General features: G+C 43.9%; 1 non-coding gene across 1 annotated transcript; it reads right to left on the bottom strand.

Moving 5' to 3' along the window:
• Window positions 1–9,363: 9,363 nt before the first annotated feature.
• Window positions 9,364–9,478, bottom strand: LOC135054124 (U5 spliceosomal RNA). Its single transcript, XR_010243373.1, has one exon. It is a non-coding gene; the product is annotated as a U5 spliceosomal RNA (small nuclear RNA).
• Window positions 9,479–10,303: the final 825 nt, after the last annotated feature.

Consider the following 10,303-nt stretch of genomic DNA (forward strand, 5'->3'; position numbering starts at 1 on the left):
TAATTAATAATCATTAATTACCTGTCCTGGGTCTTCTTCTGCTGTAGTTCCCCTTTGATCGTTGCTGTGAGAAGTTTGGAGTCAAGGTGGCTTGGCAAAAGGCAGGGATGTAGCTTGCTTGATGTTCCCCTCACGTGTTGTGTCATGGAGAATGCCCACCTGGAAAAAGAGAGAAGCATGATAATATGTTCCTGGCAGACATTGATACTTAGAAAAGACAAAGGTGCAACGTCGAGCATGCTAAAGATCTTGTCTTAACTCTAATATTATCTATTCACAGTTATCTTATCTATCTGTAACCATCCTTATCATGCTCGGCGCTGCAGGGTTGAGCAGGTGACTGGTGCTGTGGCGGACTGGGGTGCCACTACTAATACCTTACGCACAGCACTATGTACCCCCTCCTTGCCCCCCCAGTATGGCCTATCTGCTATCTGTATGTGCCCCCTCCCTATTGATCTATTTTTAAAGCATCGATGTATACCAAAGAAATATTATCAGTAATTAATAATCATTAATTACCTGTCCTGGGTCTTCTTCTGCTGTAGTTCCCCTTTGATCGTTGCTGTGAAAAGTTTGGAGTCAAGGTGGCTTGGCAAAAGGCAGGGATGTAGCTTGCTTGATGTTCCCCTCACGTGTTGTGTCATGGAGAATGCCCACCTGGAAAAAGAGAGAAGCGTGATAATATGTTCCTGGCAGACATTGATACTTAGAAAAGACAAAGTTGCAACGTCGAGTATGCTAATGATCTTGTCCTAACTCTAATATTATCTATTTACAGTTATCTATCTTATGTATCTATAACCATCCTTATCATGCTCGGCGCTGCAGGGGTGAGCAGGTGACTGGTGCTGTGGCGCACTGGGGTGCCACTACTAATACCTTACGCACAGCACTATGTACCCCCTCCTTGCCCCCCCCAGTATGGCCTATCTGCAATCTGTCTGTGCCCCTTCCCTATTGCCCTATTTTTAAAGCATCGATGTATACCAAAGAAATATTATCAGTAATTAATAATCATTAATTACCTGTCCTGGGTCTTCTTCTGCTGTAGTTCCCCTTTGATCGTTGCCGTGAGAAGTTTGGAGTCAAGATGGCTTGGCAAAAGGCAGGGATGTATCTTGCTTGATGTTCCCCTCACGTGTTGTGTCATGGAGAATGCCCACCTGGAAAAAGAGAGAAGCGTGATAATATGTTCCTGGCAGACATTGATACTTAGAAAAGACAAAGGTGCAACGTCGAGCATGCTAAAGATCTTGTCTTAACTCTAATATTATCTATTCACAGTTATCTTATCTATCTGTAACCATCCTTATCATGCTCGGCGCTGCAGGGTTGAGCAGGTGACTGGTGCTGTGGCGGACTGGGGTGCCACTACTAATACCTTACGCACAGCACTATGTACCCCCTCCTTGCCCCCCCAGTATGGCCTATCTGCTATCTGTCTGTGCCTCCTCCCTTTTGATCTATTTTTAAAGCATCGATGTATACCAAAGAAATATTATCAGTAATTAATAATCATTAATTACCTGTCCTGGGTCTTCTTCTGCTGTAGTTCCCCTTTGATCGTTGCTGTGAGAAGTTTGGAGTCAAGGTGGCTTGGCAAAAGGCAGGGATGTATCTTGCTTGATGTTCCCCTCACGTGTTGTGTCATGGAGAATGCCCACCTGGAAAAAGAGAGAAGCGTGATAATATGTTCCTGGCAGACATTAATACTTAGAAAAGACAAAGGTGCAACGTCGAGCATGCTAAAGATCTTGTCTTAACTCTAATATTATCTATTCACAGTTATCTTATCTATCTGTAACCATCCTTATCATGCTCGGCGCTGCAGGGTTGAGCAGGTGACTGGTGCTGTGGCGGACTGGGGTGCCACTACTAATACCTTACGCACAGCACTATGTACCCCCTCCTTGCCCCCCCAGTATGGCCTATCTGCTATCTGTATGTGCCCCCTCCCTATTGATCTATTTTTAAAGCATCGATGTATACCAAAGAAATATTATCAGTAATTAATAATCATTAATTACCTGTCCTGGGTCTTCTTCTGCTGTAGTTCCCCTTTGATCGTTGCTGTGAAAAGTTTGGAGTCAAGGTGGCTTGGCAAAAGGCAGGGATGTAGCTTGCTTGATGTTCCCCTCACGTGTTGTGTCATGGAGAATGCCCACCTGGAAAAAGAGAGAAGCGTGATAATATGTTCCTGGCAAACATTGATACTTAGAAAAGACAAAGTTGCAACGTCGAGTATGCTAATGATCTTGTCCTAACTCTAATATTATCTATTTACAGTTATCTATCTTATGTATCTATAACCATCCTTATCATGCTCGGCGCTGCAGGGGTGAGCAGGTGACTGGTGCTGTGGCGCACTGGGGTGCCACTACTAATACCTTACGCACAGCACTATGTACCCCCTCCTTGCCCCCCCCCAGTATGGCCTATCTGCAATCTGTCTGTGCCCCTTCCCTATTGCCCTATTTTTAAAGCATCGATGTATACCAAAGAAATATTATCAGTAATTAATAATCATTAATTACCTGTCCTGGGTCTTCTTCTGCTGTAGTTCCCCTTTGATCGTTGCCGTGAGAAGTTTGGAGTCAAGATGGCTTGGCAAAAGGCAGGGATGTATCTTGCTTGATGTTCCCCTCACGTGTTGTGTCATGGAGAATGCCCACCTGGAAAAAGAGAGAAGCGTGATAATATGTTCCTGGCAGACATTGATACTTAGAAAAGACAAAGGTGCAACGTCGAGCATGCTAAAGATCTTGTCTTAACTCTAATATTATCTATTCACAGTTATCTTATCTATCTGTAACCATCCTTATCATGCTCGGCGCTGCAGGGTTGAGCAGGTGACTGGTGCTGTGGCGGACTGGGGTGCCACTACTAATACCTTACGCACAGCACTATGTACCCACTCCTTGCCCCCCCAGTATGGCCTATCTGCTATCTGTCTGTGCCTCCTCCCTTTTGATCTATTTTTAAAGCATCGATGTATACCAAAGAAATATTATCAGTAATTAATAATCATTAATTACCTGTCCTGGGTCTTCTTCTGCTGTAGTTCCCCTTTGATCGTTGCTGTGAGAAGTTTGGAGTCAAGGTGGCTTGGCAAAAGGCAGGGATGTATCTTGCTTGATGTTCCCCTCACATGTTGTGTCATGGAGAATGCCCACCTGGAAAAAGAGAGAAGCGTGATAATATGTTCCTGGCAGACATTAATACTTAGAAAAGACAAAGGTGCAACGTCGAGCATGCTAAAGATCTTGTCTTAACTCTAATATTATCTATTCACAGTTATCTTATCTATCTGTAACCATCCTTATCATGCTCGGCGCTGCAGGGTTGAGCAGGTGACTGGTGCTGTGGCGGACTGGGGTGCCACTACTAATACCTTACGCACAGCACTATGTACCCCCTCCTTGCCCCCCCAGTATGGCCTATCTGCTATCTGTATGTGCTCCTTCCCTATTGATCTATTTTTAAAGCATCGATGTATACCAAAGAAATATTATCAGTAATTAATAATCATTAATTACCTGTCCTGGGTCTTCTTCTGCTGTAGTTCCCCTTTGATCGTTGCTGTGAGAAGTTTGGAGTCAAGGTGGCTTGGCAAAAGGCAGGGATGTAGCTTGCTTGATGTTCCCCTCACGTGTTGTGTCATGGAGAATGCCCACCTGGAAAAAGAGAGAAGCGTGATAATATGTTCCTGGCAGACATTGATACTTAGAAAAGACAAAGTTGCAACGTCGAGTATGCTAATGATCTTGTCCTAACTCTAATATTATCTATTTACAGTTATCTATCTTATGTATCAATAACCATCCTTATCATGCTCGGCGCTGCAGGGGTGAGCAGGTGACTGGTGCTGTGGCGCACTGGGGTGCCACTACTAATACCTTAAACACAGCACTATGTACCCCCTCCTTGCCCCCCCCCAGTATGGCCTATCTGCAATCTGTCTGTGCCCCTTCCCTATTGCTCTATTTTTAAAGCATCGATGTATACCAAAGAAATATTATCAGTAATTAATAATCATTAATTACCTGTCCTGGGTCTTCTTCTGCTGTAGTTCCCCTTTGATCGTTGCTGTGAGAAGTTTGGAGTCAAGGTGGCTTGGCAAAAGGCAGGGATGTAGCTTGCTTGATGTTCCCCTCACGTGTTGTGTCATGGAGAATGCCCACCTGGAAAAAGAGAGAAGCGTGATAATATGTTCCTGGCAGACATTGATACTTAGAAAAGACAAAGGTGCAACGTCGAGCATGCTAAAGATCTTGTCTTAACTCTAATATTATCTATTCACAGTTATCTTATCTATCTGTAACCATCCTTATCATGCTCGGCGCTGCAGGGTTGAGCAGGTGACTGGTGCTGTGGCGGACTGGGGTGCCACTACTAATACCTTACGCACAGCACTATGTACCCCCTCCTTGCCCCCCCAGTATGGCCTATCTGCTATCTGTCTGTGCCCCTTCCCTATTGATCTATTTTTAAAGCATCGATGTATACCAAAGAAATATTATCAGTAATTAATAATCATTAATTACCTGTCCTGGGTCTTCTTCTGCTGTAGTTCCCCTTTGATCGTTGCTGTGAGAAGTTTGGAGTCAAGGTGGCTTGGCAAAAGGCAGGGATGTAGCTTGCTTGATGTTCCCCTCACGTGTTGTGTCATGGAGAATGCCCACCTGGTAAAAGAGAGAAGCGTGATAATATGTTCCTGGCAGACATTGATACTTAGAAAAGACAAAGGTGCAACGTCGAGCATGCTAAAGATCTTGTCTTAACTCTAATATTATCTATTCACAGTTATCTTATCTATCTGTAACCATCCTTATCATGCTTGGCGCTGCAGGGTTGAGCAGGTGACTGGTGCTGTGGCAGACTGGGGTGCCACTACTAATACCTTACGCACAGCACTATGTACCCCCTCCTTGCCCCCCCAGTATGGCCTATCTGCTATCTGTCTGTGCCCCCTCCCTATTGATCTATTTTTAAAGCATCGATGTATACCAAACAAATATTATCAGTAATTAATAATCATTAATTACCTGTCCTGGGTCTTCTTCTGCTGTAGTTCCCCTTTGATCGTTGCTGTGAGAAGTTTGGATTCAAGGTGGCTTGGCAAAAGGCAGGGATGTAGCTTGCTTGATGTTCCCCTCACGTGTTGTGTCATGGAGAATGCCCACCTGGAAAAAGAGAGAAGCGTGATAATATGTTCCTGGCAGACATTGATACTTAGAAAAGACAAAGGTGCAACGTCGAGCATGCTAAAGATCTTGTCTTAACTCTAATATTATCTATTCACAGTTATCTTATCTATCTGTAACCATCCTTATCATGCTCGGCGCTGCAGGGTTGAGCAGGTGACTGGTGCTGTGGCGCACTGGGGTGCCACTACTAATACCTTACGCACAGCACTACGTACCCCCTCCTTACCCCCCCCCAGTATGGCCTATCTGCCATCTGTCTGTGCCCCTTCCCTATTGGACTATTTTTAAAGCATCAATGTATACCAAAGAAATATTATCAGTAATTAATAATCATTAATTACCTGTCCTGGGTCTTCTTCTGCTGTAGTTCCCCTTTGATCGTTGCCGTGAAAAGTTTGGAGTCAAGGTGGCTTGGCAAAAGGCAGGGATGTAGCTTGCTTGATGTTCCCCTCACGTATTGTGTCATGGAAAATGCCCACCTGGAAAAAGAGAGAAGCGTGATAATATGTTCCTGGCAGACATTGATACTTAGAAAAGACAAAGGTGCAACGTCGAGCATGCTAAAGATCTTGTCTTAACTCTAATATTATCTATTTACAGTTATCTTATCTATCTTATCTATCTGTAACCATCCTTATCATGCTCGGCGCTGCAGGGTTGAGCAGGTGACTGGTGCTGTGGCGCACTGGGGTGCCACTACTAATACCTTACGCACAGCACTATGTACCCCCCCCTTGCCTCCCCCAGTATGGCCTATCTGCAATCTGTCTGTGCCCCTTCCCTATTGCCCTATTTTTAAAGCATCGATGTATACCAAAGAAATATTATCAGTAATTAATAATCATTAATTACCTGTCCTGGGTCTTCTTCTGCTGTAGTTCCCCTTTGATCGTTGCCGTGAGACGTTTGGAGTCAAGATGGCTTGGCAAAAGGCAGGGATGTATCTTGCTTGATGTTCCCCTCACGTGTTGTGTCATGGAGAATGCCCACCTGGAAAAAGAGAGAAGCGTGATAATATGTTCCTGGCAGACATTGATACTTAGAAAAGACAAAGGTGCAACGTCGAGCATGCTAAAGATCTTGTCTTAACTCTAATATTATCTATTCACAGTTATCTTATCTATCTGTAACCATCCTTATCATGCTCGGCGCTGCAGGGTTGAGCAGGTGACTGGTGCTGTGGCGGACTGGGGTGCCACTACTAATACCTTACGCACAGCACTATGTACCCCCTCCTTGCACCCCCAGTATGGCCTATCTGCTATCTGTCTGTGCCTCCTCCCTATTGATCTATTTTTAAAGCATCGATGTATACCAAAGAAATATTATCAGTAATTAATAATCATTAATTACCTGTCCTGGGTCTTCTTCTGCTGTAGTTCCCCTTTGATCGTTGCTGTGAGAAGTTTGGAGTCAAGGTGGCTTGGCAAAAGGCACGGATGTAGCTTGCTTGATGTTCCCCTCACGTGTTGTGTCATGGAGAATGCCCACCTGGAAAAAGAGAGAAGCGTGATAATATGTTCCTGGCAGACATTGATACTTAGAAAAGACAAAGGTGCAACGTCGAGCATGCTAAAGATCTTGTCTTAACTCTAATATTATCTATTCACAGTTATCTTATCTATCTGTAACCATCCTTATCATGCTCGGCGCTGCAGGGTTGAGCAGGTGACTGGTGCTGTGGCGGACTGGGGTGCCACTACTAATACCTTACGCACAGCACTATGTACCCCCTCCTTGCCCCCCCAGTATGGCCTATCTGCTATCTGTCTGTGCCCCCTCCCTATTGATCTATTTTTAAAGCATCGATGTATACCAAAGAAATATTATCAGTAATTAATAATCATTAATTACCTGTCCTGGGTCTTCTTCTGCTGTAGTTCCCCTTTGATCGTTGCTGTGAAAAGTTTGGAGTCAAGGTGGCTTGGCAAAAGGCAGGGATGTAGCTTGCTTGATGTTCCCCTCACGTGTTGTGTCATGGAGAATGCCCACCTGGAAAAAGTAGGATTTTGGTACTTACCAGGTAAATCCTTTTCTTTGAATCCATAGGGGGCACTGGAGTACTCTTGGGATATGGACGGGCGTAGCCGAACAAGGGCACTGAATATTTAAATTTAGGACCCTCCCCCCCCTCCATATCCCCGAGTACCTCAGTGTACGACCTCAGTGTTTTTTACTGAGCGAACAGGAACGATATAGAGAGGTTGACAATGGAGAATACCTATAACATAACGGACAACACAATGTTGACCCATAACCTTACTGTCAACTAAACAGTTGACACCATAACCGATAGAACTTTATAATTTGAACCAATCGGTGAAAATGTGTTACCATAAGCTCCTTTGAGCTTAATATCAATGAAGTAAAACTTGTTACCCTAAGCTCCCTTGAGCTTAACACAACCCAGGTAAAACTGCTCTGGGTGGGCGTCCAGTGCCCCCTATGGATTCAAAGAAAAGGATTTACCTGGTAAGTACCAAAATCCTACTTTCTTTATCATCCACTAGGGGTCACTGGAGTACTCTTGGGACGTACCAAAGCTTCCCTCGTGGGCGGGAGAGCTGTTTGATACTTGTAACAGTAGGCAGCCCAAAGCTAAATGCTGATGGCGCCACCATTTATAACGTGTAAACGTGCACAAACATGGTGCACATGAAGGCTATATAGCCGCGTTTTAGACACTCCACGACCCACTGGGTCTGACATTCCCACAGAACCTGTGGCATGAGCTATTACTGACGTAGGCGATTGTAACTTAGCCTTAAAGTAAACCTGACTTGTAGTCATTATTATTACCCAACTGGATAATGTCTGCTAAGAAACTGGCTAACCCCAGTTGGCAGTATCATAGAGAACAAACAACGTATTTATATCACATACTGTTGACGTTCGGGACATATATAAACGCGTAATGCGTGTACCACATTCAGAATTCTAGAATGTGCTGTCCACACAGGAACCCCTATTGGTATATTGATGTGAAGAATACGAAAGCGTGATTCGTCCGAAGATCTGCTTTGTCATGAGAAAACTCAAATACGGTGGCTTGGAATACAAGGCACCCAAATATGAAAACAAAACCCTTGCCGAAGCCAAGGCTATAAGAAAATTGTTTTCCAAAGTGAGAAACTTAATTCCCATTTGTTGAAAGGGTTCAAAATATGAAAACTGTAAGAAATCTGAACCCAACTTCAAGTCGCCTGGCGCTGTAGGTGGGATAAATAGAGTGTGAACTTTGATGACACCTTGTAGAAAGATGTGTACAGACGCCAATAGAGGCAAACGTCTTTGAAAATAAGTTTACCACACAGATACCTGCACTCTTCGTGCAGATCAACGCAGTTTTCCATCCCACCCCGTTTAACAGAATACGGGTTACTTGAAGGATGATGTTGGAAACTTCTGAGGTTTACAACCTATGTAAGCACACGAAATTTTGTAAAAATGAGCTGCCTTAAACGGCTTACTATTTCGTAACATGGTTAGTATAACCGATACTGTAATGCTCAATTTCTTAAGAGGGCGGTCTGCACCCTCACCCCGTCAACCGCAGCTGCGGTACCTAGATAATAGGTACATAGGTAACTATGGGTAAACTAACGTTCCCTGATGTAACAGGTTGGACGTATTATGAGCGGGCCAAGATCGTGTGCAAGTATTCCTTGAAAATTCGAGAAGCAAACTTCTCCGAAACCCATGAGCTACCACCAGTATGACTGTGACAACTGTCTTATGAGCCGTTTTGACAACAGAGAGAGCAGCGGAAACTGGTGGAGCCAGATACACGATGATGAATGACCACCTGAATGTGAGAGACTCCACCGCCACTGCCCTTGTGATCTGTTTTGTACACATACTGAGCTTTTGTAATTGTGGCGAGATGCCATCATGTATACTTGAGGGTAACCCCCTTCTGTGGACTCACCTATGAAACACCTCTGGATTTAATGTCCAGTTTTCAGGATCCAAATTCTGACGGGTGAGATCCTCTGTCTAACAGATGTCCACTCACGTAATGATCTCTTGACATTTTCACATAATGGTGTTCTGAGCCATTGAGGATTTGAGTCACATGCCGCATTGCCATGCGGCTTCTTGGTTCTCACTGGTTGTTGTGTATGCAACTGCCGTTGCCTTGTTTGACTGCTTAAGGCCAGCGTGAGACAGGCATCAAACATTTACCTGAAACTCATGGTTGTTCCTCTCCACAGAAATCTTTAGTAAAAGGCGAAAGATTTATTCGTTCTGAAGAGAAAATAGAGTATATACCTGGTCAGACTGAAAGCGAATCATGTATTGCATTGTAAAATGCACAGAGTTCTAGGACCTTTATCGACAGCAATCTGTCGTGTTTTAGAACCTTTGTCGCTGATTTTAACTACAAATCCTGACCCTCTGCGACTGTCGTCCAGAGTATATGCACCCTTTTCCCTCTGTGGGAAACGCGAGTGAAGGGTGGTGAACTAAATTGAAAACACATCTTTATTCTTAATAGGTGAATACACCAATGTACCGCTAGTGTGCGTGTTTTGCACTAATTACTAGACGTACATTTGTTATTGCTGGTGTAGTAGGTAAAAGTCTTTGATTTACCGTATTTATCATCTTACCTAGGCATTGACATCGTTTAGACGGAATTAGATGCGATTGTTTTCGAACTTGATCTGCTACCGCAGTATACCTTAGTAGCGCAAGTTAGAGGAACTTTGTTGAGACAGAGTTCTTATGTGAGATGAGCTATCATCCCAACATCACTTTGGTAAATACCCAAAGCGATAAGCAACGGTAGATATGAAATGGTTAATGGTTGTGGCGATTTGCAAACGCTAGAACCTGTGATGAACATACCGAACTGGGTAAATACGCATTGTCAAGATCAAATGCAATTATGCAAATTTTGTGGCTCCAATAAGCAAATACTAACCGCAGAAAATCCATTTTCTACTGTAGTAAATGACTTTTGATATTGCGACAGAGCTGTTTGGTCTTGCTAAAACAGAGGTGAATAAATAACTCTGACTCTGTTGGCGTACTACTGCCTGGTTTATAAACCAGCAAAGACTAAATGACAACCTGCCAAACCGTTCGAC

This window comes from Pseudophryne corroboree, chromosome 2 (assembly GCF_028390025.1).
Source record: "Pseudophryne corroboree isolate aPseCor3 chromosome 2, aPseCor3.hap2, whole genome shotgun sequence".
Lineage (NCBI taxonomy): Eukaryota > Metazoa > Chordata > Amphibia > Anura > Myobatrachidae > Pseudophryne > Pseudophryne corroboree.